The sequence below is a fragment of the Lygodium microphyllum genome, chromosome 12 (assembly GCF_053477565.2).
Source record: "Lygodium microphyllum isolate KBCC chromosome 12, Lygodium_microphyllum_v1.1.10, whole genome shotgun sequence".
Taxonomy (NCBI): Eukaryota; Viridiplantae; Streptophyta; class Polypodiopsida; order Schizaeales; family Lygodiaceae; genus Lygodium; species Lygodium microphyllum.
The window spans coordinates 41794398-41800643 of NC_141146.1; positions in this window are offsets into that span (position 1 = coordinate 41794398).

Below are 6246 nucleotides of genomic sequence, written 5' to 3' on the forward strand. Positions count from 1 at the left end.
TGCGGCAATTGCAGCTCCTTTGACTGACAGGTTGAAGAAGGAGGCTTTCTTTTGGGATGCTCTTGCAGATAGCAGCTTCAACCAGTTAAAGGAACTCCTTACTTCTGCTCCTATCTTAGTATGCTCAAATTTCTCCAAAGAGTTTACTATACAGTGTGATGCTAGTGGCCGTGGCATTGGGGCTGTTTTGCTTCAGGAGCATGGAGTAATTGCATTTGAGAGCCGTAAGCTTACAGATAAGGAGATGGCCATGAATGTTTATGACCAGGAGATGTTGGCTATCTTGCATGCAATCAAGAAGTGGCACTATATATATGGCAGCCGATTCAGAGTACATAGTGATCACCGAGTACTCAAGTATTTCCTTACTCAGTCCAATCTCACTCCAAAGCAATGTCGCTGGGTAGCTACATTACAGAATTATGACTTTGACATCACTCATACAAGGGGCAAAGATAACATAGTGGCTGATTCTCTTTCTCGTATGTGGGCCTGCAAAGTTTCAGCCATGATAGAATTACATAATGATTGGATTGAAGAACTACAGGAGGCCTATCTTTTAGATGAGGAATTCAGCCAAATCTTTCAGAAATTACAGCAAGGTCTTATGGAAGAAAACTCGCATTACCAGCTTAAAAATGGTCTTATTTGGTGGAAAGGAAAGATTGTTATTCCCTGTACTTCTTCTTTTAAGCGGAAAATTATGGAGGAGTTACATTCTTCGCCTTTAGCTAGACACTTGGGAGTTTTCAAGACTTATGGCAGGATCAGCAAAAGCTTTTATTGGAAAGGACTGTGGAAAGATGTCAAGGACTTCGTTATGAAGTGTATGCCTTGTCAGCAAAATAAGGATAGCACCCATAAGCCAGGAGGTTTGTTACAGCCATTGCCTATTCCTACGGGTAAATGGACTCATATTACTATGGATTTCATTAGTACTGGCTTATCTACTACTAAGAAGGGGTGGAATAGTATTTATGTGGTGGTTGACAGACTCACCAAAGCAACTCATTTTATCCCAACAAAAATTAAGTTTACTGCTTCTCAATTGGCCAACTAGTTTATGGAGCATATTTTTAGACTACATGGATTACTGCAGGTGATTGTCCATGATAGGGACTCAAAGTTTATGAGTAACTTCTGGCAGGTGGTATTTACATCTATGGGCACTAAGTTGGCTCCATCAACGGCTTATCATCCCCAAACTGATGGACAGACAGAGAGAGTTAATAAATGGTTGGAGACTTATCTTCGCCATTTTTGCTACGATGTCTAAACCTCATGGGATTCTTGGTTACACTTGACTGAGTTTGCTTACAACAATTCCACTGATGCGAGCATAGGAGTTTCACCCTTTGAGGCTTTGTATGGCTACAAGGTGCCCTTACCCACAGTCATCTTTAATGAAATGATCAATCCTCATGGGAAGGAGGAGTTGGAAAGAATGCAGACCCTTCTTTAGCAATGCAAGGTGAATCTAAGGAATGCTCAAGATCAAATGAAGATGTATGCTAATGAGAAGAGGAGGCCTTTATAGTTCCAAGAAGGAGAGCTGGTTTTGTTGAAGGTGCCCAAATCCAAGTACTCTACGTTAAAAGATGGATCCAGTAATAAGCTTGCCCACAGGTTTTATGGCCCTTACAGGATCCTTAAGCGAATTGGAGATTTGGCATACAAACTAGAGCTTCCCTCTTCTACAAAGATTCATAATGTCTTCCATGTTAGTCAGCTCAAACCCTATTATGGTGATCCAGTGGATATAGTTGATGAGCTGCCACATTTATATTTTCACTGATCTAATTGGCATATGATGCTGCCCAAATATTGAACTAAATGCATTTCTCCAAGGACATAGATGTGAAGAGAGTTATTATCAATGCACTTTGATGTAAATCATCTGGATGGTGAATTCCTTTGTAAGAATATAGGTTAGACTTAATTGCTGGCCCATTTGAGGTCCCATCATGGCCCTTAGAAACTTCCCACCACATAAACTATACAGAGGCATCACGAGTAAAGTTAGCAACAAGAAATGGAAAATTTTTACATGTTTTTTCTATTGAAATTGGCAGTGCTAGCAAAAGCTGTAAGTAAGAATTGAAAATACAGCGAAGATGTACAGTCAAAGTTGAGAGCTAAGGACAAGAGAAAAATTTTAAATCATATTTTAAGGTCGCATACAATAATTTTGCACTGGGACATAGTCATATGTCTAATACAAAAGAAGAACACTATTTCAAAAAAGATAACATTACAAACTATGTTCATTCCATTGGAATGAATGCATCCTTCACTACTTGAAGATTTCTTACAAGTTGGAAGTCCTTGGGAGTTATAATGATGTGCTTCACATGTATTGCACAATGCTAAGCATCAGTCATCAAGTCAACTAAAAAGGCCTCTCTAGCACGTTGTAGAGCATGAAAACATTCTTTAGTGAAGTAATCAGGTCTACTTAACCTTGTGTCAAAAACCACCTCCTGCTTTCTGTGCGGTAGAGGTCTTGCACAATCTTGTGAACAAGTCTCGAGAAGCTCGCCTTTAAAATGAAGAGATCAAAAGAGCGTTGATACCTCCTAATTTCTCTCAAGGCCACTGTACCTAGCTTCCACTTGCATTTCTTGTGGGGATTCTGAGGAGGACCCTTGTGAGGGCAGCTTGAGGAAGTTGAGTTATGTTGAGAAGGGGGTGCATCTGAGCTAGTAGATGCTCCAAGGGACTGAACACGATATGGGGCTTTGAGCGGAAGCTTATTTGCAACTACCTTAGACCTAGCCATCTTTCCTACACAAGAGATGTGAGAACTCAATGAATAAGATAGAAAGTGAAACCCTGTTTTATATAACCCTAAACTGTAAGACTCATTCACATAGATGCACACTCTCTCTTTCTCTCTTAAACTATGAATTGCATTCACACTGAACAAATTTTTCATCTTACTATCTTAGCTCTCTTTGAACCCATTTGTTGCCTTGTCGAAGATTTGTTTCTAGCGAGTTGGCATGGTTTTCTTTGGTAGTTGAGACTTTATAACGCACTCTTTTAGTGACACAACATGATTCCATCATGTCTACAGCCAATTCATTAGCACTTTCATTTGCTCTCTTTTGCGAGAGTCTAGCTTCATCCGCTACTATAATCCTATACCACCAAGATAGCAATTGGATCATTGGATTGCTACCATTCACCCCTCCACCATGATCATTTTTTATTTGGTATGCACCACACGCTATCCAATGTGAATTTTCCATCCCTTGTGTGGACCAAATTCCGATGCTTCCCTTTTCTATAAAGTATGGCCCATGTGCCTCAAGGATATGTTACAAAGACACATATCACACATGAGTAAAACTATGCTCAATAGTTTATACAATTCATACAACTTAAAATATTAACTTTAGTATGTACCATGTAATGTGTGATAGAGCTTTTACCCCCACGCTTCCACCATGTTTTCGTAGAAGCTATGCACAGCATCGATAAATTCTTGCTCATCTTCATTGTTAAACACCATCTTGCGAAGTAAGGGAGCCAATTTTTTAAGACTTATCCAAATCTTAGCTTTGGCCAACCTTGTTTTTCCTCCATTACTTTGATTAGGAACTACAAAATGTAACTTTTTCCACCCATCGTAGTCCTATGGCCTACGAACCATGACATTCCCTTCCTCATTGATGGGTGTGCTGAGAGAAACTTCCTAGCCTTTGCTCCTCCAAAGCAAGACTTTTTGGCAAGTTACAGGATTTTCATGATCTCTTCTCATCTTTTTCAATCGTCACTTGATGCTTGTGTAGCCCAATTTCTGATAGCACTCGCTTCACATTCCTACACATTGCAATGGCTTTTTTTCTAGTTGCATCCTAATCCTATAAGAAAAGTAAATGTATTCATATACAAGTTTCTCCATGATTCTGAAAAATGCATGCAATGAAAAAATGTGAATATGATCCAATGGAATGTTGAAAATGGGGTTCCAAGTGGAATCTTCTCTATTGCGCTTCGGTGTAGCACTTATCACCCTTTACTAGTTCTTCTTTCCATCCTTTCCTTTCACCCTCTCTGTTAAGCAATATAGGCATGGATTATTTGTATTTGCACCATTAGAGATTCCACACATGCATTCTAAATTTTTCAAGTCTCCTACAAGATGCCATTCAACCAAGTATTGACCATATCCTTCAACTGAGAGCATCTCACCATGTTCCTGATGACCGATGATGCTTGGAATGCTTGTGTGCATAAAGAACAATTGCAACACCTCAAATGTTTTCTTAGGAACGTCAAATGCAGTGAGCCACCACACATGGTGCATGGATTGAATACTAAAGTTCCCTAGGTTGTTCTTGTTGAATTATAAAGCTCTATTCATCAGAGTTACACTAACTCTTTCAAGCTTTACTCCTTTGATGACCTCACTTTCATCTAATTCTATAACAAACTGCAATTTACCATTACATTCCTCAACAGACATATTGTAGTATATTACCATTTCCGACTACACGTTGTACAAATCTAAATAGTAATTGTTGAGTTCATTGAACTTCACCTCATATGCATTTTTGTCCCAACCTTTTGTATTTCCACGCATTGAACATGCATGGGATCTCCTATAAGCTCCAAAACCTTTGTATTAAGTTGTCGTCGGGCCTCTATTAACTTTGAAGGTCGAGGAAGAGACACGATTCTATTTCTCTTCAGCACACAACCAAACCCAACCTTCACACCTTTGAATATCTTTGAGTAAATCGTTGTGCTAAGACCGGTCCTTTCACAAATGGATTGTGCATCCACATTTGATGAGAACTCATGTGACACATCTTTGAATGTGAACTCAATCACCTTTTCCTTTAGATCCTTAAACTTAGGATTACTTAAAGCGTTTTCCAATGTACTTGCCTTCAACAATTGACTAATACATGATCTAACCTCACCCTCACCTAGGTTCTCATTTTGAGCTACCTTACATGCTTTGATATGTCACTTCCACTAGCTACTATTCACAATTAACTCATTGATTGGCTTCTTCTTTCATTTGCGCTCCTGTGTTAGCTTGATGTTGATCTTTCTTAGGTCGTGCAATTGTGCCTTTCCCTCCTCATATGAGATACCAATGTCATGGATAATGTCCTGCATTGAAATAATTTGATTAATTTGTTGAATTATAGTGTCATTCAATTGTACCACTTGTCCTATGAGCTGTTGTATATGAAGTTGATGTGAAGTGATTGCATCATTACAATTTTTTATGGTTGCTTGGCAAGTTGTAAATACTTTGAATGCCTGATCATTGAGTGGTCTAGTGTAACCAAGCAACCCATTTTCACCCTCACACACATACTTCAGCAAATTTGTGATTCCCAATAAATTTGGAGGTCTATTATTTAAGGGTCAATTGGGTAGATTCCCCCATCAACCCACAAGTCCACATGTTTCAATCCCATTTTCCTGTACTCTGCAAAACCTGAGGGTTGACACTAGTATGCTAGGTTCTTTTGAACAATTGGGTGTATTCAATCTCTACCTTAATATGCAGCTCCTTCTTTCTTGTATTCATTTTACTATTAATAGAAACAGGGAGCCTACTTGGTTGTCATAGGAGGTAGAGTGGAGATGCACAGAGAGACACACAAAGGTGCCAAGGGTAAGGAGAGTGTAAGTAATTCACTGTGTTAATGAAGGTTACATAAACACAAAGAAGAGGTCACAATAGATCCATGAGAGAGAGCCATGAGAGAGTATAGATATGGGGGAAAATAGCTTAGAGGGTAGGGATGCCCAAGACTATTTGTATTTTAGACATTTCTATTTTACCTCCCAAAACATTTCCAAACAAAAACAAAATTTGACCTATTGGTTTGTCTTTTGACCAAAATCTAGAATATAAAAATCCCCAAAATATCTTAAAAGGAACTTTCAAATTTTCATTTTCCTTGTTCTCAATTAGAAAATCAATTAGCTCGTATCTACTAATCATTTTGCATTGAAAACAAAGCACTGCACTCCCATAACTAACTCATTTTTTAATATAAAATTTGGTGGAAAAAGACTTCTTGAATGAGGAGAGAGAAGGAATCTGAGGACATCTTTGTAGATAATATAAAAAGGAATGTGAGTTAATTTTTTTCCTAATGCAAAGGATGTCATTGGTCCACTAAGTTCTTGCAATTCTTTCTTTTTTGTCTATATATGGCTACCATGATCACCAACATCATCCATGAGAGATTGGACTTAAGAGCTAATAATGAT